Here is a 27,962-nt window from a genome sequence, read left to right on the forward strand (position 1 = left end):
CACTGCCAGCTGCTTCTGTAAATGGCATCGGTAATGGCACTGAAGCGATCTGATTTCATACACCCCTGGGCAGAAGGAAACTGCTGCAGCGGTCCTCACAGTGGAAGGACAAATACAATGACAAGACACACAGATAAAGGAATTACATTTAAAATTGCTACATATTTTCGTATGTATTATAAATGTATTATTGTATGTTTTTGTTTATTCTGGTGAATTCATACATCTTTTCATCTCAAATTTTACAGAGAAGTTACTTCGAATTTTCATGATAGTAGAAACCCCTTTTTATTAAATTGTAGGGAGCCCTGGGGGGGGAATGGAAGAGGGTGTGGGATGGGTGGTTATTTCATTAGTAATGTGACTAAAGGTAATGTGGTATTTTTTGGTGGTGAATTCTAAAACTATGCAGATATTCTAGAAAACATCTAGTGGAAGGAATTTATAATGTGGAAAATAACATTTGGGATTTATAGTTAACACTAAATTGTGTCAATTCTTTATGTTTATTTGTGGAGTAATATGGCTATCTGCTTGAGTTAAAAAAAAACATTTAACAATGAAATGCCTGGATACGACGGAATGCATGTTTAACAAAAAGAGTAGAGTCATGGAGTATCAAGGGTAATATTGCATCACATAGATTGGACATTAAATGAAGTGTGCCACACATACCACAGCCATTTTTTAAAAATGACATTGCACTCATTGCATCAAACATGGTTAAATATTGGCAATGAAGAGGATTTACATGGGAATAGCCCACGTTACAATGCATGCGTTCAGAACGCATGCCATTAGAACGCAGGCATTATGACGACTGCACTGTTACATCGCAGACCATTACGACGCAAGTCATTACAACGATTAGCAGTGGGGAGCCGCTGGATGTTAGAATAGTATAAATTACTATTCCAACTTCAGTCTGTGCAACAGTAGGAAAGATGTTGGATTTAAAATCCAACACAGCAAGTCTTTGTATAGGCTTGTGTTTTTATCGTATGCGATGTAAGAACATGGCCCTTGAAATGACCGCCTACATGTTTCAGCTCTTTATATGTAGCGTCTTCAAAGCTCAGAAAAAAACTAAAGTTGGCATTCAATTAAGAATCAGCCACTTTTTATTTTATATTTTTTGAATATTCAGTATTTCCAAAACAATTTAGTTGACAATCAGAAAAATCAACAATATAATTGTTCAGTGGAAACTGCTGACTAAATTTGCATTTTCATACGACACACTCAAGCCACACAGGTTATGCATATCAAATGAGGTAAGTTGAATTTGAAAATTGTGAGGTTGGCGCAAAAGCATTGACAGGTTATTACAGGACCAGAGAGCTGTCTACTGTAGCAACACCATGCTCACATGTGGAAGGGTTGAGATGAATCCTGATCTTCTCCTAGTCTCCACGTCCTAATTTCAGAACAGTCACTTTCTCCTCATCAGCCTTATGTCAATGGAGACTTCTTTGTAGGCGTATTCATGGACCGGACAGAGAGATATTCAGTTTTTATGGGTACGTTCAATTCCTTTTGCAACAATGTCTATGCCTTGTCTCAGCACATGGCCGAAGTGGGTTGATGTACTTTAAATTATTACTTTTGTTATAAGTAGCTAGTCCTTATAGTATCAAGAAAAGAAATAAAGAAACAGCTAGAAAAAAACATAATGTGTCACATTTATTTCTAACCATGATGGTTCCAAAGAACACGTACTGATAAAGACAGAAGCTTTGTCATACATAAGATTGCTGAAGTGTAAATATGTGGAAAGGGTAAACAACCTTTACAACGCAACTTTTACATCACAGAGCCTTTACAACGCAACCATTACAACACAAACTATTACAACGCATTGCTCTGGGGGGCGCTCTAGGATAGGGAATAGGTTAATTTACTATCCAATAACCTTCCCTAGTGTCTACGGAGACTGGAGTTGGAATAGTAAATCAAACTATTCACTATCCAGCACCCCAAAGCACTATGTATTGTAATGGACTGCGTTGTAATACTTGCGTTGTAAAGGCATGCGATGTAAAAGCATGCGTTGTAATGTCATACATCCTGTGGAAAGAGTACACTGTGTTAGTAGTCCTAGGGGGCAATAAGTAGAGACCTACTGTTTTACATTATACAGTTCTCATTGACCTCTAAAGAGTAGTATTTGTTCTCAGCACAACTTCAAATAGAGCCACTGGCTACTCTTGGTGGACCAAATGTTTCAACCCTTGAACCCCTTTATCACTGGCTGGTTTTGTGAAAGGTGGCATTCACTGAGGTGATGACGAGCTTGGAATAATTTTAGTTGAGGAATTAATTTGGTTCATCTCCATTTAATTTCTTGTCTGTGTAGTATGTTTCCTTAGTGAGTTCTTGCAAGTTTTAGGGTGGTGATGGAGAGGGATTGGAAGATGTTTATTTTCATTGGAGCAAAGCTGTTGTTGTGTTTCTTCAGCATGGTATTGTATCCTTTGAGGAATGATTTGCCACGTGTTGTTGGCTAGTATCTATTTGCAAGCTTGATGAGTCATCTTGGAGAGAGTCCACAGGAAAATTGTTAAGGAAACGATCAATTTATTATTCCAGGCAAATTTGACTTGTTGTGTTATTGTGCTGTGATGGAGGAGTAAGTGAACAGTAAGTTGCTTAGTTCAGTTCAGTGGTGTTGACTGTAGCCATTGAATTTCGGGAGAAACCGTTGAGTCCCGTTGTTCCCATTGGAATATATGAGGTATGAGGATGTTGTTGCCTGGGGTGGTGAAGAGTGTTTCAAGTAATTCTTTCAGTTTTATGTTGTTTGAGTCCAGGGACGTTGAGGAAGGTTTGGTGGGTCTCTTAAATTAAAATAGTGCTAATAAGGTCTGAGATATCCTCTATGAATAACTTGTTTGCAGCAGGAAGCCTTTAGAAATTTCCAGTATGAGATAGTGAGTGTGTGTTAGATGGCAATGAGGATCTCAGATGATTTGTGTTTTGTCTTGCCCAAGATAGAGACCTAGGTGGACTTGTAGATAACAACAAGTCCTCTTGTTTTCTGCATGCATTCTGCACATGCAATGGCAAAACATGTGGGTATTTGGAAAGTATGAGTATTTGGATGTGAGCCGTGTCCTTGTAATGATCAATGTATACAGATTATGCTGAGTGGTATTTTTACTGTGATATCTGATGCATGGATGACTAAAGCATGTACTTAAAGATTTAGTTGATAGAAAGCATGCTTTGAGGAGGAGTATCAGGTACTTGGTGTTTGCTGAGCTGGTCTCAAGTCTGTTGTTCTGGTAGTATGGGTATAGTGAGGTACATGAGGTGCAAATTCCATGTGGCTGATTGCAAAAATAGATTTTCTGACCACATTCCAAGGTAGAACAAAGGGGTGAGCATCTTGTCTTTCTCAGTTTGCGGTAATTGGTTAGACAGGTTACAAATGGTCACATACCTGTTGATCTGTGAGGCTTTGAGGGTGAGGGTACCGGCTCACTTGTTTAGGACGGGTGCTTTTGAAAATGTTTCAGAAGGCTGGAAAACATTGAGATGTGGTTTTAGTTCATTGCAGTTGCTAATAATAACAATAATATATCATAATAATCCATATTTGTAAAGCGTGAACATATCACTCCTTAAGGTTTAAAGGAGCTGGGGGTGTCGGGGAGATTAAGTAAGCTATTGCCCATAGTCACATAATGCTGAGCTGAGCCTCTGCTGGTGATGGGGATCGAACCTTGCTCCCCGTGCTTCGGAGTCAGCCGCTCTGGCTCAGCTGCACTGGCTACACTTCTCCCTGAGCATGATTGGACACAGACGTCACATGGCCGTAGAGCAGCAGGTGCTTACTGAATGAGTTTAATGACAGTGATCCTTGTAAGCTATGTCAACAAGAGAAACTTCTAATACATGAATGTATAAAATTATGTTGGCTTTGGCCTAGAAAACACAGTTTCTGCCAGCCAATTTGTGACGAGTATGAACAGATTTAGATCTTATATTATGTGTAAGACGGCTAATAAATGCCTCTTCCAAAACCATTGGATTATTATGATAAGGTGTTATCAAAATTTGGCATTCAGAGTTTCTGTGAAACATAGGTATGATGTATTACATTTTTATTAAGATTTTGTAACACGTTATGTGGCATTACATATTTTAACACCTAATAGGTTTGTATTTTAAACAATACTATGCAGCCACTACATCTTTTGATTACAAGATTTTGCACTGGGCATCAGCGCACCTGGCAAGAAGACTCAATAAATTGAGTAGCATTAACCTGGGTAATATTTACACAGCATGGTCATATGAGCAAGAGTGTTCATTGCATTTGAATAATTCAAGTAAAGCAATTTCTGTTCTAGCCACCTTACTACATATTGTGAAAGTCAGCCATAAGGAATATCTACCATTATAAAGTAGAACTGGAAGCAATTATTAATCTCGCTTTTATGGTTGGCACAGCCATGGATTTTGTGTATGGCATATTTATGTCTTCAGTACCTTTCTATCTGTTACATCACTTTCATTAGAACTTTGGAACATCTCCAGAGATATACTTTATACATAATCTGACATGAAATAGGATTCCCACTAGTGCACTGATGCAGCCTCAAACAAAATAAATGACATTACTTGCAGTGAAATGCTGTCCATCGTTCATAGATTTGTAGTTGCAGACTCTGAATATTTTTATGAAGCATTGCATCTTTTCGTAAACTTTGTACTAAATAATAAATAATAAAGAGCTTATAGAGCGCTCAGTAACGCCATCACGGCGTGTCCCCGCGCTAAGCTACCAGTGACACCAGCATAGAAAACCCAGACTCTATGCCGTATATAGGTGTGTTTTGAGCAGAGCCCTGAACCGCAGTTCATTACCCTCCAGTCGCAACACAGGAGGTAGTTTGTTCCAATTTTGAGCTGCTAGTAGCGCGAAGGAACGTCCACCTATTCTCGCCTTCCTGATCCTGGGGACTGTCAGCAAACCGTTACCCTCTGAGCGGAGGGTCCTGGTAGGTTCATAGCGGCTGACTAGCTCCTTCAGATATGTCGGTGACTTGTCCCAGACAATCCGATGGCAAAAAAGGAGGCACTTAAATAGCACACGCTTCTTCACCGGCAGCCAATGAAGCGCATCCAGCGCCAGTTTCGAGCTAGCTCTCCTGGGTCTTCTTAACACCAGTCTGGCGGCGGAGTTCTGGATGACTTGTAGGTGACCTATGCTGCCCTCGGTTGCCCCAAGGAACAGAATGTTGCCATAATCTAACCGAGAGGTCACTAGTGCCTGCGTTAGTGTTCTTCTGGCCGATAAAGGGAGGAGGTCTAAGGTTTTGTTTAGGGTCTTTAGGACTCCGAAACATTTGCCCACAAGGCGCCTTATGTGGCCTTCATATGAGAGCGAGGGGTTCATCCAAATTCCCAGATTCTTGGCCTCCTGACATGGTATGGGGGTAGGGCCCAGACATGAAGGCCACCACTCATCCGACCATTTTTCGCTTTTACCCCCTACCACCATCACCTCTGTTTTCGAGCCATTGAGTTTTAGACAATGGGCATCCATCCACTCTGCTAATGCCTGCATACAGGATTTAAAATTTTTAGGGGTGTTGGAGGTACTCTGTGATAGGGAGATCAGCAGCTGAGTGTCGTCAGCGTACGACACTAATTCCACCCCAAACGAGTGTACAACTTTCGCCAGAGAGGCCATGTATAAGTTAAAAAGAGTGGGGCTCAAAGCAGAGCCCTGAGGCACTCCCTGGTCTAATGACAACTCCCCTGAGTGGCAGGTCCCCTGCTGAACCTGGAAACATCTCTCAGTAAGGAAAGATTGCAGCCAGCCCAGCGCAGGACCAACGACCCCAGCTTCGTTCAGACACCGTAGCAAGATGGAGTGCGCCACGGTGTCAAAAGCCGCGCTTAGGTCAAGCATGATCAGGGCCATTGTGTGACCAGCATCTGCCCCTGCTCTTAGAGTCTCAGTGGCTCTTAGGAGGGCCGTCTCCGTAGAGTAGCCCGCCCTAAATCCTGATTGCGAGGGATGTAGTAAGTTATATCTTTCCAGGTGCTCCGTGAGCTGAGCATTAACCACCTTCTCGGCTACCTTCGCCACGTACGGCAATAAGGAAATAGGTCTAAGGTTTTCTAGTACCTCCCAGCTGACATTGGGTTTTTTCCTTATTGGCAGTACTATAGCCTTCTTCCACTCCCTAGGGACTTGCTGAGTGGAAAAGGAGGTTTGTAGGACGTGTCTGATATGAGGTTCCAAGGCTGTCAGGCCTTCTGATATGACCCAGGCAGGGGCCGGATCGTTAGGGGAGCCGGACTTCACGCTCCGACAGATGTTGATTAGCTTGTCAGCTGCCGGAACCCCAAAGGTTAGGAGTGAAGAATCCGGGGCTGCCAATGAGCTATCTGCTCTGAAATCAGTGCCCTTCTCTGGTATCTGAGAAAATGAGGCATAAATCTTCTTAACTTTACTGGAGAAAAAGTCAGCGACTTTATTGCATCCCTCCTTGGAAGATTTTATGGGGGTATTGGAGCTAGAGACCAACGATATTTCTTTATATATTTTAAACAGTTCCCGCGAGGAGCTCTCGGCATCCTCAATACGAGTCTGAAAATGTTTGGCTTTTGCTCTACGCACCGCATATTGATAGCTCCGGTGTGCTGAGCTATAACTATTTTTTGCTTGCTCACTCGGGTTCCTTCTCCAGGTCCTTTCTAGCTTTTTGCATTTCGATTTAATTTGCTGGAGTTCGGTAGTGAACCATGGGGCAGTGCGTTGTCTACCATCTCTGACTTTACCTTTACACATGGGAGCTAGCTCATCCAAAGTGGCAGTAACAAGAAGGTTAAATTCCTTGTTTGCCTGATCACTATCCAGGGCACTTATTAGTTGAGCTTTCTGGATGGCACCTGCAAAGTTTTCTTTGGAGAATTGTCTCCATTTGCGTTTCATAATGTATCCATCCCCATTGTCTTTAGTCCTAGCGGGCTGATAGAAACATTGAAAAGGGACCAGAAAGTGGTCAGTCCAAGGGAGCTGACGAGGGGTAAGTACTTTTATTTTGTCCCAGCTCGCAAAGATAGGGTCTAAACAGTGACCCCTCTGATGTGTCGCTGTTGTACTTAGCAAGGTCAGCTGTAGTTCTTGTAATACAAGGCGAACATCCTCTGCCTCCTTCTGTGCGGGGTCCTCTAGGTGTAGGTTCAGGTCACCCAGTACCAGAACCTTATTGTGTTTGATGGCGGTCTGAGTAGCCCCTTCAAGTAGGCTACTACGGAAGTTTCCCAGGGACCCCGGGGGTCTATAGATAAGGATGCCAGAGATAGTGTCATGTTGCGTTAGTTTGATACTAAAATCACCAGCTTCGCAATCATCAATTTTTACTGGCTTTAGAATACACTCGAACGGGTGTTTGACAATAATGGCAATCCCGCCTCCCCTTCCTATTGTCCTGTCAAGTCTGTGGAGGGTGTAGCCAGGAGGGATGGTGTCCAGTACATCCGGGTCAGAGTGTTCTCCCAACCAGGTCTCAGTAAGGAACAGTATCTGCATGTCCTCATCCTGTAAGAGATCCCACAGCTGAAGAGTGTGTTTGCTGATGGATCTACAATTTAGGAGACCCCCTTTGGCCAGAATCGTATCAGAGTCAGGAGCAACTGACACTAAGCAGCTACCACTGAATGAACAATGAGGACATGGACCTAGGTCCGAGGGCTCCATCAAGTGATGACAGTGAGTAGGTAAAACAGGACATAGGTCTCTCAGCCTCTTACTTGTGTAAGTTTGCCTGCCGCACACCCGCGGAACAGGGGTCTGGGCCCCTGGACCCGGCCGGTCGCGGACGGGCGCAGACGGGCTTGGCTTTGGCGCGGCTTCGCCGCGCATCCGGCGCGCCCGCTGCGCCAGCCCGCTGCGCCGTCTATACCCTACGCACATTTTATGGGTGATGAGGAGGGTGGGAGGCCGGCGCGACTAGAGCGCTGCCCCTGCCCACACCCAAGATGGCGCCCGCCGCCGCCTCAAGCCGGGAGAAGGATCGGCTGGGCGAGGCTGTATCAAGGAGGAGAGTGTTTAAAGGTGTCAGTGTACCTAACAATCAATTCCCTTTAAATTCTAAAGGTGAAAGCCCCCAAGTTTTAAAAATTATCGGCTGGGCGAGGCTGTATCAAGGAGGTAGAGTGTTTAAAGGTGTCAGTGTACCTAACAATCAATTCCCTTTAAATTCTAAAGGTGAAAGCCCCCAAGTTTTAAAAATAAGTCAGTGTGTATTTATTTAGCATATTTGTGAACTTTTTTGGTTGACAAAGAATTAGGATTATAGTGGACATGAATCCTATTTATTTAGGCTATTTTAGGCTAGTTTATGGATGAATGTAGCAATTGAACGTGAACATTTTTTTAATTGGTTTCATATCTACACCTGTAAAACATCATTTTAAAGCGTTGCGTTCAAATTTGTTCTACAGTTTATCTTCATACAAATTAACGGAACAGTCTTGACATGGATGAAATTGGCAGAGCAGTTTATAAATGTTTGTGAAGTGCTATGTCTTTTTTTATTTGTGGACTTTTACATTTTAAGAAGTGGACATACTATTAATTTAATGTAGAATGGAGATATGATTTTTGATAATTTGTGAAATCTTTCTAAGGATTTTGCTGTCAATTCCTGTGCTGACAGAAGTCATGTTTTGACCTTTGAATGTCAAAAAAAGGAGCTGTCAGTCCGCCTGTACAGTAAGGAATATGACAACACAACCGTGAGGATGGAACATGACTTGTGTGTTTCCTAGGGAGTGCAGGTACTGATATAGTAATTAAAGCCTATTGCATGCAACACACACTGCCAGAAGGGTTGCTCAGTAATAGGTTGTTGGAGCAATGCTGTTAGAAATTGGGTTTCTGATTGGCAGACATATATACCCTGCCCAAAGAGGATCCACAATCCTAGGGCGTGTATGCCACATACACACCCTAATATAGCCTGTGCTCACCCTCTGGTAGCTTGGCAAAGGGAAGTCAGGCTTAACTTAAGAGGCAGTGTATAAAGTACTTGTGCTACACTTCACACAGTTACACAGTGGAAACACCACAAAAAGCCTTCACACCAGTTTATTATGAACAAAACGACAACAATCCAAAATGTACAACTGGAGTTAGAAACTTTTAAGGAATAAATAAAAATATAGTGCTTGAAAGCTTAAAGCGCCAACCGGGTTGAGGCCAAACACAATGGAGCATGGGTTGAATACACAGACACCAGCCTTAGCCTGCTGAAAATTACGTGGGATGTGAGGTCAACGGAGATAAGATGCGAGAAGCAAATAGGCAATGCATTGGTGTTGAACTGCTGGATTGAAGGCAATGAATCGTCTTAGAGCTGCGCACATTAGATGTAGTTGATGCTGCAGGAACTGGATGTGATGTTCCATGTAATTGCCGATCTAAGGTCCACAGTCCATGCAGCAGCAGTGATGCGTTAGCGATGAGGGAGACGCTTTAGTTCCGATTAGTGCAATGTCGTTGATGCGTGGATTTTCAAGAGATGCAACACTTTATACCAACTTCCAAGGGGCCAGGACTCGATTGGCACCACTTGGCAGGGCAAGACTTGCAGCAAGCAATGTTCAAGTGCTTTTGCAGGTGGATGAGAATTCTTCGATGTCCCTGAAACACATACAAGGTGGCAATCCAGCATGCCTTTGGATTATCTCTGGGTTCAAGTATGATTGGTCTAGTCCTTCCTCAGCAACGCAGAGGGTAGCAGACAGCGGAGCAGCAATCACAAAAGCAATTATTCCAGAGCAGCATTCCAGCAGAATGTCAGTCTTTGTAGCAGCTCAGCAGTCCTTTCTCCTGGCAGAGTTCTTCATAGGTCCAGTAGTTTCTGATGTGGTGGAATCAGTGACCCAGTATGTATACCCAGTTGTGTCTTTGAAGTGGATGTGACTTGAAAGAGGGGCTTTGAAATGCACAGAGGTCCTCCCTCTCTGCTCTGACTCCAGACTTATTACAGGGGAGGATACAGCCTTCTGTGAGGGGACTGGACACACCCTGTTCAGTTGTAAGTGTCAGCTCCTCCCTCCCTTCCTTCCCAGGACGGCCCATCAAGATGTAGATGGCAACTAAGCCATACCCACCCTCCCTTTGTGTGTGGCTGGCTAGAAAGATGTTCAGCTGTCACCCACCCGAGATGTGTATTGGAGGCAGGCTGTAGGCACACAGGGCTAAGTGCAGAAAAATGTCAATGAATTTCTAAAAGGGTAGTAATAAATTCATCTTTGCCTGTAGAGAGAATTTCTCATTACCATTCCAATAATATGAAACATGACAGAGCTATTCTTCTCAATCAGGAATTATAGCTTATAAATGTAATAAGGAATTCCCAATAATAACCTATGAGAGGGGTAGGCCTCACGGTAGTGAAAAACGAAACTGGGTGTTTTTCATTACCAGCACATGTAAAACTTAAAAGGACATGTCCTACCTTTTGAGTACACCCTAGCCCTATTGGCTACATAGAACCTGCCTTAGGGGCGATGTATGTAATAAAAGGGGAGTTTAAGGCTTGGCAAGGGTTTTAAATGACAAGTCGAAATGGCAGTGTAAACTGCACACATAGGCTCTGCAGTGGTAGAACTGAGACATGTTTAAAGTGCTACTAGTATGGTTGGCACAAGCAGTGCTGCATGCCCACTAGTAGCATTTAATTTTCAGGGCCTGGAGACATGTAGTACACTCCACTGGGGACTTAAAGGTGAATGAAATATGCCAAAAGTCAATCAAACCATGATTTAGGTGAGAAGCACGGCACTTTAGCACTGGTTGGCAGTGGTAAAGTGTTCAGAGTCCTATGGCCAACAGAAAGAATTCAGCAAAATTGGAGGCAAGCAGGCAAAACGTTTGGGGGATGACCACCCTACGGCTGTCAGGTCTAACACATGCCTGTTCAAGTACTTATCAAATCCAAGCGAGTACTACCTGGCAGGTTTGGCTAGGTAATAGCCTCATAATTCACAGGTGAAACAAAGGGGAACGAGAAAGGATGTAATTAAAAAAGAAAATCAAAGTAGAAAATCAATATAACCTGCATGTACACTTGCACATTGTAAACATCATGAGTATAACTAATCATCCAACACTGTGCTGACATGGAAAATACACCTACATGTAAAAATGAATGCAGTAAAGATTTCCCAGTGTGAAAGCACCCAAACAGGCTGCACTTGTCATATAGGTGGGCCGCAAATCCCATTGTGCCTCATACCAATTCAAATTAATAGAAATATATAAAATCTTCTTCAACCATAGTCTTTTGACAGACTGTCAGGATCAGTTGTCATTTGTACAGCTCTGTTGATCTACTAGTAAAGGATCCCTTTTTACCGCTGTGAAAGGAAAGATTAGTGACTCAATGCTAATGCATCCACTTCAAGGATATACTTTTGTTCCTATGGTAACTGGTTTGAATCCTAGAACATTCACTTTTATATTTCAGTAGTTAACAAAATAAGTTCTGAAGTAAGGCAACAACATAAGCCTGTTATCATCTAGAGACCCCATGTGATGAAAGTGCACTTTACAAATAAACCTGTTATATTGTATTATGTTTAGTGCCCTGCACATGATCAAGGAATGGATGGTAAACATATCCTCCACATCAGTATATCTGACTCACTACACTTCTGACACCAGTGTCCTTCCAGATGACCTCAAGCACAATAACATAGCCAGAACATACCGTAGGCTCTGCAATATATCATCAATCATGCGCATGAGTAGTGGAGTCCATGCAGGACAGGCAGTATGTGCACAAGAATTCGATACAGTAGTGCATTTCTCACACATGCTTGGTACATGCAATGTATACATGTCACACTTGGGCCACACCTGTTTTTCTTCCCACTGAAATAGAGAACACAGTTTGTAATGTCCATCACTGGCACTGTAACTGTGATGTCGGTCAACACCTCATGCCTGCGTTTGGCTAATCCTATTTAACACATACCAGCTTCATCCTTCTTTGGTTCATGATTGGGCAACAGCTGTAGGCTGGTGGCTCTAGTATTGTGGCTGCTTGATTGGTTAAATAAATGTATGGCCAAATGGAATTTGCACTGCATGGCACATAAACTAGCCTTCTTCACCATGCCAACTTTATCCCATCTTTTCAAACCTTAATTTCCTCATATATTGGAGACTACCATTGCCTTGTTTCTGTCATGTATCTATGATGCCACTGAACAGTTCCATGAGACCCCATTCCATTTGCAATGGAGACTCCAGCAAATCTAGAACATGCAAATCCAGAATCTCAAACTGTTACACAACCACACCAGGCTCTTCAATCACTAACTATGACCAAATGTATCTCATCCAATGCTCTCTTCATTGCATTGGGCTTTCAATTCCTCAATACTGATCTTTCTACAGATTAAACATTATATATATTGGAAAAAATGATTCAGGTAGGAGTAGCCCCACTCTAGATATCCCTAACTTCAGACAGCCTCTCATTGGGGTTTCATGTTATTTGTTTTGCTGGACAAGCTCTAAAAATTGCTCCTGGAGTCTGAGGATAATGTACAATCATCTTGAACTCAAGAGCCCTTTAAAGACCTAGCTGACATGCTCATTGATTGGTCAAAGAAGTGGAAGATCATATATATGAACAAGTGCAGCTCTATTTGAGTTTCATTTTCATTATCACCTCCTGCATAACCCAACTGAATCACCCCTAAATCTCACTTGTGACAGCTAATGCAACCTTTCAAAAGACACTTTGATGCTTCCACAAAGGTATAAAATGCTATCTAAAAGATGCTCATTGTGTGCGGTATCTCCAGCTGGCCTTGACTTAATTGCAGAGTTCTTACTATTGCCTTAAGTAATGCTTGAGGTGATCATACTGATCTTTGATAATGGGAAAATGGGTACAAGTACCCCAATGCTAAACCAAATCTTGTTTACTAATTCACTGCTGACATGGGGCAAATTGAAAATGGAAGGTGGCAAAGAGTGCATAGTGGGTTAGAGGCAGGGAGGAGGCTGTTCTGGGCAGAAGGGAAAAGTATTATAGTGCTACAGGAGGAAGGGCTAGCAGAATGATTAGGGTGAATGGCAAAGGGCAAATGTTGCCTACCTTTCTTGAGCACAGTGTGGTACTGAAGCAGATACACTTAGTGGGCACTATTCAGATAAGTTGGGTAATAGTAAGGATACACACCTACAAGCTATCACTTCAAGACTAGGGATCTGTGATCCTTTCTGGCATGCAAGAGGATGATCATTTGATGGTGTCAAATAGTATGGAGTTCCACACATTCAGAGGTTAACAGAAATAGCCTGGTGATGCCCATTCTGTACTTTCTGATCTATTGTCTTATGTTGCAACTGCTACATGTTTTGTGTACCGCTCTGGATAGCTTCATCGTTGAGGTTGGAATTGTGTAGTGGCATCATTTTCTGTTGAGTAGATGACGCAACAGCTACTGAAGCTCTCTAAACGTCGGATTCATTCAGTGCGGTGTCCAAAGACCATTTAGGAGGTGCACCGTAGAATGTATTACATTCTTCAGTGGTGTCAGGCGGGTCTACAGAATGCCGGCAAGTTGAACATTACTGCCAATGAGTTATGACAGGACCAGGAACCGTCCTGGCTGTACATGATTGGAGGATAGAGCTGCCTATCATCTGTGTACTCACGACTGACCTTACCGAGTAGCTGACCTCCAGGTGCTCCATGAGTAATTTGAAAATCTCTGCAGGAAGACAGCGCCTTGGGGGGATGCCACATGTCATGATGGTAGAACAGTCTAAAATAAGCAAATGACTAAGCACAACGAATTAATATTTTATTAAAATTATTATTATGACCAAAGTTTTTATTGTTATTAATGAAGTTTGGTGTTAGTATTACCACGTTTATTGTTATTGTAATACGATGAATGAGTTACACAAATTTCGCGCATGTGTTTTAACTTTAGACCAATATATAAAATTTAAAGATTTAATACAGAAAATAATATCCTCCCCAATGTCTGTGATCGGGAATGACGGGAAGTATGACGCATGTGGCACAGTATGGAGTGGACCATCTGTTGGTTTACGTACCCTGTGATAAGCATATGTATCTCTGGGGCTAAAGAAACAGCAATAAACACAATACAAATGGGATCCCCCTGGGGTTTCCATATTGCAGCCCGCAGCATGTTTACTACGAGGCTGAATGAATTGGGTTAAAATAATCAATGAAATGATTTTCGCAAAGTTGCTTAGAAGAGCGAGATTTTTGTGAACAATAAATCACGGACGATCGTTCTGTTTATTTATCAACTTCAAATCAAAAGTAGCTCATTCGGTAGAATTGATTGGTTTGCTGAAGTCAATTTTTCACTCGCTTTTCGTCCAATGGGGCTGTTTTGCTGCAGAACACTATTTAACCGAGTTACTTTTGAGTCTCAGTGAAGATGAGACAATGACGCAGACGTCCTCCTTGATGCTGTGAATTCACTTTCAGAGGAGCGTTGAACCATGTTAACACCTCAGTTGTTCAAAGGACAGCTGTCTAGAGTGATCTACTGGATGTCACACTGCAGCTCTCTCCTGCAGCGACAGATGGGTCATAACATAAGAACAGGAGAGGAAGTTGAAAAAACCCAGGAGCAGAGGCGTGCAAAGTTTTCCTTTATTCTGTAACGTTTTTGCAAAGTTTCACAAATTCTCTCCTCACGAAATTGTCAAAAATGTCTGCTTTAACGTCACCTTCACAAGGTTTTTCTGCGCCTCGCGAGATACTTTTCACTCTGGCCCAGCAAAGATAGAAAATGTACTAGACATTTGCTCTGCAAGTTTGTATTTTGCAGAGTTTGTCTACGCACTGTGGTAAGTGTATGCGTTTTTTTCTGTTCACGTTGACACAAAAGTCCTGATTCACCAGGAAATGTGACACTTTTAAACAATATAAACTTTTTCTAAGGAAGATTGTAAAGTTTGCAAAAAATGAAAATTCACAAACGCGTAACTTTGACGAAAAATTGTTAAATTGCAACTCATCTAGTGCCACCGGCCCTCATTCATGAATAAATTACTAGTGCAATCATTAACACGTCAATTGACAGATTGTTTCAATTTCCCAGAGGCTACCACTGCTAATGACCGCCTATGGGCTTGTAAGGCCATTTCCATCCAGTCTTGAAGCATCATTCTCACAATCGGACAGGACAAGCAACACAATGTTGAGGGAGAGTCTGATGACAGTACTAGGCCATTTCGTTGCCACACAAGAATATAAACATTTGCTAAGAGGAGACAATGGTTTGATTACTGGTTGTGAGAAATTAGTTCTGTTAATTTTACTATAAGTGAACCTCTCCAACTGAGTCTCGCTCACCTTAAATACTGTGGAAATGGACTTAGAGACCCAAGATAAAGCAACTGCTCTGCAGCTATGGTAAGATTCTCTGGACTAGTAACACGCAACCATGTGAGCACACGTGAAGACTGAGTGCGTGAGACTACCACCTAACCCTGCTCAGAATCTGCTCAAAGGTTGCCTGTCACAGAGAAGACCCTTCAGTTATTGGTGCTGACCCTGATGTAGACCTCATAGTGAACATCTGTAGATTTTCTTACTGAAAACGATGTGTGCTCATTGTATTATAGATTGTGGGCAACATCTGTGCTACTTCACAGTTTTACCTTATTTAGGCCTAGATATACTGGTCAGGTATGAATCTTAGGGTAACTTTACTCTTTGTGGAACTTGGAGAATCGTCATATTTCACTGGCTCAGCCATATTCAGAATCTAAGCCTTTGCCTCTTCCTCCATACTGGCCCATAATCATTACTGTGCAAGCCAGCAGAAGTATCAAAGGCCTCCCCACATATGAAAGCAATTTGACAGTGTTTGGCCCAGTTCCTAAAAAGAGAGGGGGGGCATGGAAATTTGCATGTGCTAATAAACTCTTCACACTGCACCCAGGACTGACTGCACCGGGCCCAGGCGAGCCACACCCTTCTGAAACAAAGGGGAAGTCTAGACCTCTGGAAAAAAACACAGGAGGGGCTCCCCTTTGAGGTTTTTGTCAGTAAGGATCAGGCAGCTGTATCAGTTGGGATCGGGCTGAAGCTTTCAGGGAAGATCTTTCGATCGGCCACTTGAAGTTGCCATATTTAAATGTACCAGATTGCTGTGCAGGAGAATTGGGGCAGGGGTGGAGTAGAGATGTGTCACCCTAGGATTGAATATAGGTGCCTACCTTCCAGACCTTTCCACACCCACTTAAAAACCCCTTCACACTGAAAACATACTTGAGAACACACTGGATTTCGGAGCAACAACAGTAAATGAATGTCTATCTGGAAGGAGAAGCCAATTGATGCAACTGCATGGATGGACCGAATGCCTTTGATTCTAACACCCATACTGGCAGTGTTTTTCCAGGGCCAGTGGCTTTGGCCCTCATATTCTCTGTGCGAAACAATAGAGGGATCGACCTGCTTCTGTCGACCTTGGAAGGTTGGCCCAGATCTTTCATGGACTAGTCATGCAGCTGAGTGATTTCATTAGGGGACCAATGACTTTGCTGCTGAATCTAAGGTGCCGGTCACAACAGGAAGGGTACTGTGCTGGTGGACTGTAGAATGGCAGCTGAAGAAGTGTCCAGGGGCAAGCAGTGCCAGGAGCCTGAGCAGAAGACAGGTTCAACAGGAGCCTTATAAGATCCAGCTGTGAGAAATTGAGTTTTTGGTTGACTGCAGTGTGAGCCCCCATCAAGCAAAAGCCACAATCCCTTAGATGGCGGACCATAAAAAGTCACTAAATTAACCTGCGCTTAACCCTGGGTAGCTTGGCACAAAAAGCAGTCAGGCTTAACTTAGAGGCCATGCTTAAAGTATTTGTGCTGCATGCAGACTGTAATAAAGTGAAAATACCACACAAGAAAACCCCCACACCAATTTAGCAATTTATAATAAATCATTTGACACCAAAAATGACAAACATCCAACTAGTAGAACAAGAGTTATGAATTTTCAAATATGTAAGATTAAAAAAAGACCTAAAAGATCCAAGCTCCAACCACAGACACATAGTTGCCTGAGACCGAATCTAAATTGAAAGTTAAGGCTGACCGTAATGGAGTGTGGTTTGGATACAAGAAGTGGATTGGGCCCAGTCGGCGCTTAGCTTCAGACTTAAAAAAAATCTTGAAGAATAATGTCTGAGACTGTAAGGATCAGTGGAACAAGGCTGCAGGAGGTATCCGAGGAGGTAGCGCCATCGCTGGATGGGCTTGGGTCAAGGCTGCAGTGAAGATTTCTACGTTCGGACTTAGTCACCATAATGGAAGTAAAAAAACTCCAGTTGGATGAAGGAGATAGCTGTAGCGAAGACAGTTCCATGAGGTCAGATACCCCTTTGGGAAAGGACTGCTGAAATGGATTTGTTGCTGCCGATAAGAACCTAGATGGGAGGATCAGCAAAGCCAATCCAACTGGCAATGCACTTCAAGTAGATAGGCAAACAGGTTGGTCCAAGTCTCCTCCTGGCTCCTCCTTTTTGCCTAATTTAGTCTAAGTCCTCAGTTTTGGAAATTGGCTTTTTAGGCACTTTTAACATCACAACCAAGGGTCCAGGACTGTTGGAAAGCTTCGAAGTTCAGGACTCCCTCAGGATGAGTCCAGGTGAGAGTTCAAGATGGTGGGATTCTTTTATGTCCCTGTGGATCTGAACAGGAGGCTAGCACTCGGAGGCACATCTGGTAGCCCTGGGTGCAAGTGAAGAAATGTAGGACTCAACAGCAGGGCTGTTCTCTGAGTGATTAGAGCTGGCTCCATGCAGCAAAGCAGTCCTTCCAGGTAGAGCATCAGTCTGTCAGCGTGCACATCAAGACACAGCAGCATGCAGTCATCTGAGAGTCTTTCCACAAGGTCCAGCAGTGAACTGAAGAGTGGCTCTGAAGGTCCTATTTTTATATTCTGGTGCCTTTCTTCTGGAAGGTTGGAGAAGTTTATAGAGAGGATCTTTGAAGTCCATAGAATTTCTTGACTCCACTGCCCTGACTCCAACCTGGCTGCAGTGACACCACAGGGTTGTAAAGCCCTTTGTGTGAAGGCAGAACACACGATATTCAGGTGTAAGTGGGGTTGTACTCAGCTTCGCTTCCCATTCTTCCAGCAGATGGCCATTCAGACACACTAATCCCTCTATTGTGTGACTATCTGGGAGGGATTCACGAAGTCTAATTGTCAGTTACACCCAGTCATGTGACCTAAGACCGGAGACAGGCACAAAATGGCTGATGGATAGAAAATACCAACTTTCTATAAGTGGCACTTTCAGATTTGTAATGAAAAATTTTGACTTTACTATTTAAGAGGGTTTATGATTACAATTCCATAGATATCAAACATGATATAAATACCTGTTCCTAATTAGGAATTACAGTGTATTAAATGTAATAAGGAATCCCTGGCATTATCCTATGGGAGGGGCAGGCCTCAAAGTAGTGAAACATTCTTTCGGTAGTTTTTCACTACCAGGACATGTAAAACTTATAAATAAATGTCCACCTTTTTCATTATAGAGCACCCTACCATATGGGCTACCTAGTGCCTACCATTTGGGTGACGTATATGTGATAAAAGAGGAGTTTACGGCTTCTCAAGGGGGTTAAATGCAATGTCGACAAGGCAGTGGGATTCTGCATTCAGGCTGCACTGGCAGGCATGGGGCAGGTTTTGTAGGGCTACTTAAATGGGTGGCTATTGGACTTGGCATTTTTGGCATGGTCTCTCCTGACTTTTTGCCTCTACCTTGTGCATTTTTGATGGTTTGCTGGATTTCGTTTTTGCTGGCTTAGATGCTTTCTGTGTCAAAGTGCAAATGCTTCCTGTGTAAATTATTGTTACAGTTGGTTCTCCCTGATTGGCATATTTGATTTACTGGTAAGCCCCTAGTAAAGTGCCCTGAAGTGTGCGAGGACCTGTAAATCAAATGCTACTAATGGGCCTGCAGCAGTGATTTTGCCACCCACATGAGAAGCCCTGGAAAGGTATCTTAGACCTGCCACTGCAGTGACTCTGCACAGTTTGTTAACTGTCATGTCAACTTGGCAAGTGCATCCACTTGCCAGGCCCTAACCTTCCCTTTTCTTACATGAAAGGCACCCCAATGGTAGGCCCAAGGTACCCCCCTGCACAGGGTACAGTGTATGGGAAAGGTACGACATGTACTGGGGAGCGTGACATGTTGTGATAGTGAAATACTGCCAATTTCGTTTTTCACTGTTGAACAGCTATCTTGCCCCATAGGATAGACTAGGAAATGCTTTGTAACATCTTACAAATATAACTTCCCATTGGGACAAGATACAGAAATAAAGTTTAGTCTCTCTGAACTCAGAATTCAATAACACATATTTTAGTAAAGATGGTTTTTAAATTGTGTGTTTGAAAATGCCACTTTTAGAAAGTAAGCATTTTTCTTGTTTAACCATTCTGTGCGCCTCTGCCTGTTTGTGTATTGACCATCTGGTTTTGGAGTGACAGGGGGGATGTGCATTCACTGTAGACAGACACTAGGGGGCTGAGGTGTGCCTGGCCCTTCCTGGAAGACTCAGAGCTGAGCTGAATGGGGCTTGGCTGTATATATAGTAGTGGGAGGAGATTTCCTTGCACCTGAATAGGGCCTGTCTCCCATGCACAATGCTGTCTCCACCCCCTGCGGTCATACTGGACCGGTGAGGATATAACTGGTTTAACTGGGCTCAGAGACCCTTGTACAAAGAGAACAAATACATTTTGGGGTATAAGTAGCAGACCTAAAACCACAGAGAATTAGACTACTTTGGGAAACAAGAGGAACCTTCACCAAGGAGAAGAGCTGGAGCAAATGGAGGAGGAGTACTTCTCCTTTGCAGTGTGGTGTCTGGGGTTGGCCTGCAGTAGCTGTTTCTACCAAGGAAAGGACAAGGACTTTGCTGTGTACTGTGTCCCTATTCTTGAGGAAGATCTCCAGGGCATGAGTAGCGCTTGCTCCCTGATCTGAAGTCTCAGGGACACAAAGACTTCACCCCCAGCTCTCCTGAACTTCCTTGCTGGGAGTTCTGATCAGCCAAGAGGTACCTGTGACTGTGTTGGGCCTCTGGAGGTTGTTCCTGCTGAAGGGAGCTTGAAAAGCAATGCAACTACAAGAAAATTGATGCATCGCTCTACTTGTGTCTGTTTTTCCGAAGCATCACTGCTGTGCGACAAGAATCTCCATGCATCGCTGCGCCGCTGGCAAACCTGACACAGCACCTGTCGCCACTGCAAGAACCGACCCATCGAGGGATCGCTGCTGAAAAAACCGATGCCACCACATCCCAGATTTCCACGCATCGGACCTGTGCCGCAAGTTTTCCCGATGCATCACCCGCGGGCCAGAACCATCTCGGGATGAACGCATCCCTTCCCCCTACAGCCCGAATTCGACGCATCACTTCTCCTGCTTGCAGCAGAACTGTCACACTGCCTCCCCATGGTAACAGGAACTGATGCATCCCTTTCTTTTTTAACGCATTCCATCTTTGCGGCTGTTTGGCCTTGTGAATTATGTCTCAACTACAGGTACTTTGAGGAAAATCACGCAATCATAGTTTTCTATGGTCCAAGTTGTTTGAAACCTTTTTTATAGTCATATTCCAATTTCATCTATGTTGGATTTTTGTTGTTTTGGTCTTGTTGAGTTTAGTATAAATACTTTACACATTGCCTTGGGGATAAGTATGTCTGCTCGTGCCAAGCTACCCAGTGGGCGATCAGGGGTTATCTAAAGTGTGTATCCCCCTTACCCTGACTGGAAGCAAGGTCCCTATTTGGACAAAGGTACCTACCTCTGTCAAATAGAGACCCCATTTCTAACAGTGGCACAATAAGTGCCCCACTGGTAGCATTTAATTTACAGACCCTGGGCATTTGGTAGACCACTCTACAGGGGACTTATAAGTAAAGTGAAAATGCCAATTAGATATCCGCCAATTAAACCATGTTTGGGGAGTAAGCACAAGTACTTCAGCACTAGTTAGCAGTGGAAAAGTGCACAGAGGCCTAAAGCCAAAGCCATGAAAAACGAAATACAAAAGAAATTGTAGGTAAGTAGGCAAAAAGTTTGGGGGAAGCCCACCCTATGGCTGACAGGTTTACCACCAGCTCCACAACAGGAAATAAACTTAGAGGCCAGGAGGCCTCACACAATTGTCTTGGTGGCTAAAGCACCCCACCACCCCCAATGATCACAACTAAGCCATTGTGAAGTAAAACTGTCCACCAGGGACAATAAAAAGATCCATGTAGCCTGGTACCATATGTGGTATGTATTTGTAAATTAATGTGCACTATTCAGTAGTTTGTATGTAATACATTATTTCTCTCTTTTTAGGAAAAAGCACTGACTTCACAGTGATTTATTCAGTGTTTTTGTTACATACCAGTGATATGTACAAACAAGCTCAAACCACCTCCGTAAGTAGGCCTTGAACTGCTCTGTTTCGCTCACTTGAGAGAGCCAAGTGCTAGAAGGGGGTTATAGGTTCCAAATAAATAAAAGGTTGCAGACATATTACTTATGAAGGGCTCAAATTCTTTGCAACTAATAACACAATTTCTTACATTGTTGCCCAAATCAATGCATAAATGGAGGGTGATGGTTCCACATCCTAACCCCAGGTTACAACTTTACATATTGAGTAGTGTAGCTTTTGTGTTAGCTCACTATACTCTAGTATATTGCATTCAAAGGTGAAACTGCGGCTTTTCTTTGCAGTCGACAAAACTAGACTGAACTATGGCACACAAGCCATAGTGGAGAAGTGTGGCTAGTGGAGAAGTGTGGCTCACTGGTTAGCGGAGGCAGACCCTGAAGCAGAGGTCAGACCCGGGACCGGGGTTCAATTCCGGACGTGGCAGGGTCTTGAGCCCAAATGTCCACGGACTCGATAATTCTCGCTTCGGTGCCTACTCGAATCACGGGTTCACACTCTGCAACTCTGGGCAATAGCTTGCTTAATCTCCACTACGGCCCCCCCGCGGTGGGATGCCTGGCTTTCACCTTGGGGAGGCCCAGTAGGGGTTATCTCACAGGGAAAAGCCAGGACGGGTTCCCAAAGCAAGCGCCTTGAGACCTTGCGGTGAAAAGGCGCTATATAAGAACCTTTGACATAGACATAGACAAGCAGGCTATTACCCAATTACTACTAATGCATATTTTCTCCTACCAAAACATTCATTTGAGGAACACGACCAGTTCAACAGGATAGCAAATATGGCTTCTCATTACAGTCTACTCCAGCTGAAGAAGAAGGTTACTTGCAGGAACTAGCAGTTTAAAATTCATCTTTATCCAGTCTGGACAAATGAAAATATTTCAAGACTGATATGGGTCCTGCCTGACGGTTTAGTTATTTAGAGGTCTTTAATTGCATCAATCAGACATGTTTTTCTTTTTGTGCAGGCTGTGTGCCTTATTGACTACAAGGTATGGCAGAATGATTCATCTCTCCAGTGAGCTAAGAGGTAGGGGAAAGATCAATGCCTTTAGCATACTGAGCCCAGCCAGCCCAGGCGCGTATCAGTGTAAGTGGCCTCAGTTTGGTGCATTGATAATTAAAGATCGATGTCTATCATTAATCACTGTACATGCCAATATGCCTTCTATCGATGATGCATTTAGCTACTTTGGGCACAGTAGACATGCTCGCCTCCTCCTTACATTCGGCTGGGTTCCAGAATTCCAGGCACCAGGAAAAATGTGTCAACATGTGTGAAGGGCATGCACTGTGAATTACTAATTTTTCGTTTTTAATTTTTAAAAGATGAGCTAGGTCATAGATTGGACTCAAAATCTCAAGGACATAGAGCTATTAAAAGTTTGTGAAAACGAATGAATATGCATGCAATGTTTTTGACTGATAGAAGGGACTGCATATTGACTTTGTAACAATCCGAGTCGGTCAGAACAAAATCCAAAAATGAGTCGGGCGGTTTGTTCCCGACCGACATCTTAATGAGGCCCTAAACTGATACTTAGATTTGGGAGTTTGATGTGGGCCTCAAAATATGTAATGTCCCTGCTGAGTACAGAAACAACACTACACTGTTGACAGTCAATAGGCATCGCAGACTCTGTGTTCTAGGATGAGTGTAAGGAGTACCTTTTGTATGATGCAGATCTACCTTGAGTGAAGGGGTGACTCTGAATTCTCTTCACCTGGAAACATGTTATAAAGATCATGCCTAGACATGTTCCTGCTTGAAAGTCATCTCCTACCACAAAAATGCTGATTGCATTCTGCTAGATATCTGTTTTTGTTCCATGGTTGGACCAGCTAGGCTTCCGAGGTGGATGCTTGTACATCTACTTAGCATCATGAGTAACTACATTTATGGTCGATTATGATGAAGTAACACAGTGTAATAATCATTTCTTTATTTGTGTTTGGTTTACAACATTCATATTATAGACTTAGAATTGCAAACATTGGGCGTCAATTGAGTGAAATTAGGGCTTAAATGGTGAGGAATTGAGAGCTTGTGGCTGACAGAAAAGTAACCCATGGAAATACAAGAACCGCGTCAAGCATTTTGACTGGAACCTCCTCCCATAACAATCAGCAAAATCGATACATTTCCTACTGTTGCCAGTTAAAATGTTCAGGTCCCTGATGTGCGTAATTCGTGGTTAAGCAAATATCCCTGTCTGGCGAACTTGTAACTGAAAGAACACAAAGCATGAACCTAAAAAACAGTAGCATGGGTGGGAAGAGGAACAATCTTTTTGTGCCTAAAATATGATCTTTCCTTTAAAAAAACTACCGAGCTGTTATTTCTTTCTGTCCTTATTAATTGAGAGGTATGATAACTGATTCAAGCCAAAGGCATAGGTTTAATGATGCTGCCTTGTCCAAGAAGAAGTAAGTAGGTTGGGCAATGATATCAGGAAGACAAGCTTAACAAGATGAAAGTGGATGCATGTACACGCTCACTCTCAAGGAGCTACAATTCTGGTGAATATATACTAGCATGAAGAGAATATAAAGATGTCCTATTTAACATTACTATTGCATGATTGCATTTCAAAGTGTGAGAATCACACCATAGGGTGTCCAACCAACATATATCTCACAGCTTCCTGGATAACGCACTGAGTGTCATTGGACATTGTGAGGAGTGAATCTTCCCCAAATCATTGCAAGTTTCAACAGCAATGGAAACGCAGTTTTCAGTCCTCAAGATTGTTATTGACATAGTTCTAGTGAGCTGCTTAAAACACTGAACCCCATCCCTATGTGGAAAACTTGTTGAGATATTTTAAATATCCTCTTCTCCCCAAACTGAATGGAACCTATTTTGTCCTATCCTGTTTTATGTCCCTTCGTGAGGCACAATATTTTTCTCTTTGTTGTTCAGCCCTTACAAATCCTATTTATGGCTCAAAAGATAAAACTAGGTATGGTGAAAAACAGAAATATGATGCTGTTTACTTCTCTGCCCGCTAAACAATTTATGCTGTGAGGTGGCATTTTCCCTACATGTTATGAATATCGTGTACTTTACTTTCATACTTCCATATATTATTGAATGTATTCTCTTGTTAGCATTTTATTTTGAGCTGATCCAGACGGTTGAATGGAAAAAAATAAACACAGGTACTACAGTACAATTTGTTTTAAAAGGATTTTTGCTAAAATGTAAAAACTTTAAACTGATCATAGAGTGGCCATCAAAATATTTAAAGAAATTGGGTGTAAGATTGTATACAATGACAAAGTCGTTGGAATTGACTTTGATGGCTAGCCTGATTTTAACAGTAACAGACATACTTAGCAGCATGAAAAGACATGCAAGAAATGCCTGAAATGTACACCATTTTACTTAGGGTCAAAAGAATAAAAAAAGTTGTTTTGGGAAACAGATACAACAAATGTAGCTAGAACCACACATTAGAAGAAATAGCAACATTAGAATTGAAAAAGAACTAGAGAAAACAGAACAGTGGCAGCTGGCATCTATGGAGAATGGTGAGCAGGCAAATGGGTGTTGGGTAAAAATGAAATAATAAAAATCCACTACCCTTCCACACGTCTTCCTCCTCACTGCACGTCCTCTTCCTGGTGCTGCAGTCTGCTGTTCAGTGCTGGCCTCAGACAACTGGCTTAACCAATCCTAGTGCTGTCTTCTGTTGTTAACCAGCATTAGATAAGTGCCAGGATTCGGGGGCGGACTCTCTCGGTGCTCCCAGAGGCCTGCAGTTGCTCTAACCCAGCTGACTTAAGACAGCGGGGCAAGAGCTTTTATGGGGCACATGTCTGGCTGGCCATCACAAGCCGGCCAGCAAAAGGGACATGTGCACTTTGAACTGAGGTGCCCCAGGGGTCCACCCTTCTCCCTGCTGCTGCCAATCAGCAAGCCTAGCCCCGTCCTGACCCTCGACTCGGGATGGGTGAATGGAAAATAAAATGGTATTAAATTAACTTAATTATCATTCTATTTTTCACCTCGCGGGCTCTTGGGGACATGTTTGTTGGTGGGGCCGCCCATGAACCAGAAAATTCATGAAATACAAAGTAGACTAAAATGAAACTCTTTTCTTGAGGGACATTTTCGTTTCTACTCACAAATAATATAGCAGTGGCTCTCATTTGTGTGAGCAATGTTCTTGCACAACCAAGACACTGATGGACATGCTTTGAGCCTCATAGCAACAAATATTTTGCCAGAAAACTAGTCCATGTGCACAAGCAGACCTCAGATGAACTTAAAGAAATACATTTTCTGTAGTGAGCTTCCATATAGGCTATTGAGCAATATCTGTGTGAGTCTGATAGCTCATTGTTTTGGCACATTACAGAGTTTAAAATGCATAAAACAAAGAAGCTAAAATGTATGAGTTGAGGGGCTGCATCCCACTCGCTTGACCTGAAAGCTTGATCGCCAGTCTGGCGCCATTCAGGCTTTCATATCTCCACTGGTAACCGTATGAGTACCACATATTCGGACTCCAAAGGCTTTACCTTTGAAAGTGCTAAGAAACCTATACACCGTGCTATGAAGTGTTAGATAAGCAAAGACAATAAAAGCATAATCTCTAACAGCCACTTGACATGTGCATCCACCTACAGCTGCTAAAGGTGGCATGTAGTAAAACACATCAACAATAAATAAACAAATACATTGATTATTTGTAAACAGCTTAAGCAACTCAGCGTTATTAAAACGCGGGCTAAAGCCACGCACTCATTTTATTTATTCTTCGACATTAAAAACATGTTATGCAAAATACTATAAAATAATCCTTATAATTAATTAAGTGAATTATTTTGCCAAAGAATTCATGAATCACTTAAACTAACATTATTAGCAAATCTAATGATATGTTGTTTCCAGATGGCACTGGGTGATACTACTGAGTGACATGCATACTAAATCTATCTACTGAATATAAATTTAATTTGGGATTCCCTTGAGAGTGGCATGTTTTTAGAAGAAGGTAATGAAACTTTCTTAACATTTGAAAGCGGCGTCCTCACTTGTACCATCCATACATGGAAGTGAAAACACTTAAGGCCATATGTGGGAAAGCATTTTCCCCAGACACAGATACATCAGGACCCTATATCTTAAAGGATACTTTGTCACCATATTATAGTGAAGACAACAAGTGACATATATGCGTAATTTTAAATTGTGGAATACTTTTGCCAACCTGAAGCTGTATGAAAACGACATTCATCAATAAATAAATGAAAAAGAAATAAACACTGTACCGTAGAAAACACATTTTGTAACACAAAATAAATGCGTCTACATAGTTTAGATGGAGGTTATTTTCCAGATGAGTTTCCACTTACAGGAAAAACAAGATACTTCTGGTTCTATGTTCTGTGGTATTGTATTCCATGAGAGTGGCTTCACAGGTCGATGTGCGCAACCGCTACGCTACTCTTGAGTTGTTACGGGTGCCTATAAAACAATGCATCCAATTTAAGGCTCTGTGCATTGTCGACCGGGCTGTCTATGGCCGCCGGCCCCTTCTTCAGTTCATTCAAAGTTACTTCAAGAAGCATCTTCCCCCGCGAAACTCTATGTCTAACTTTTTTGGTGTTCCTAAATTTAGGAAAGTATGCCTGCCAAGCTTGGAAACTCCATCCTTGGCAAGACCCTTTATGAATTTAGATGTTCCCTCAAACAATGACTCTTTTGTCAAGCTTTGATTTTATTTTAATATCTCATTGCTCTGTTCTCACCGATAGTACCACCAAGAAACTTTTGGTGGTTGTGTACTTTATACATTTGCTAACAATAAAAAAAAGTTATATAAATGGGTAATAGTGTAGGTTAGCATAAATACATATGACTAGTGCCTATGGACACTTGAACACAACAATGATGAATGTTAAACTTATTTTGAGGATTAATGTTGTTTATCTTTTTGTAACCGAAGGGCCTGGCTGATGTTAGTTGAAGATATTTATAAAATTTAAAGAAAACTACTGCATAGTAATGTTTAAAAAGTTAGACATTTTATGTATGGTGAATGTGCACCACAGAGGTATTCCTGTTGTTGATAGACTTGAGGTTGTATGTCCAGCTGGACCAGCTTAGTAAGAAACTATTTCTGTAAAAGAGTCGTATCTTGAGAAGTTCATAAAAAACAAACAAGCTCTTGATTTTACATTAGAGAGGGATGTGGATTCTAGAGGTTGAGTGCTACCTTCCCTATAACAACACATAAAATAAGTGACCATGAGCTCATGAGATCTCCAAACTTGTAACTAAGTCTTAACACATGTGTTCATTGTTTAATCCACCTGATCGTTCCTGGCTACAGTGCATTCAAAGCAACCATTTTTTGATGTTTTGCTTTAGTTTAACCTTTACTGTGACTTGTATTTATTCAGTTACAATAATCATTTTGTTCAG

The 27,962-nt window shown here is 42.4% G+C and overlaps 1 protein-coding gene across 1 annotated transcript in view; it reads left to right on the forward strand.

Annotated features, from left to right (window-relative positions):
* The window catches only part of CSMD3 (CUB and Sushi multiple domains 3), a 3,006,114-nt gene that overhangs the window by 1,334,077 nt on the left and 1,644,075 nt on the right, over positions 1-27,962 (forward strand). The window lies entirely within an intron of this gene.

The sequence above is a fragment of the Lissotriton helveticus genome, chromosome 4_1 (genome assembly GCF_964261635.1).
Source record: "Lissotriton helveticus chromosome 4_1, aLisHel1.1, whole genome shotgun sequence".
NCBI classification, from domain to species: Eukaryota; Metazoa; Chordata; class Amphibia; order Caudata; family Salamandridae; genus Lissotriton; species Lissotriton helveticus.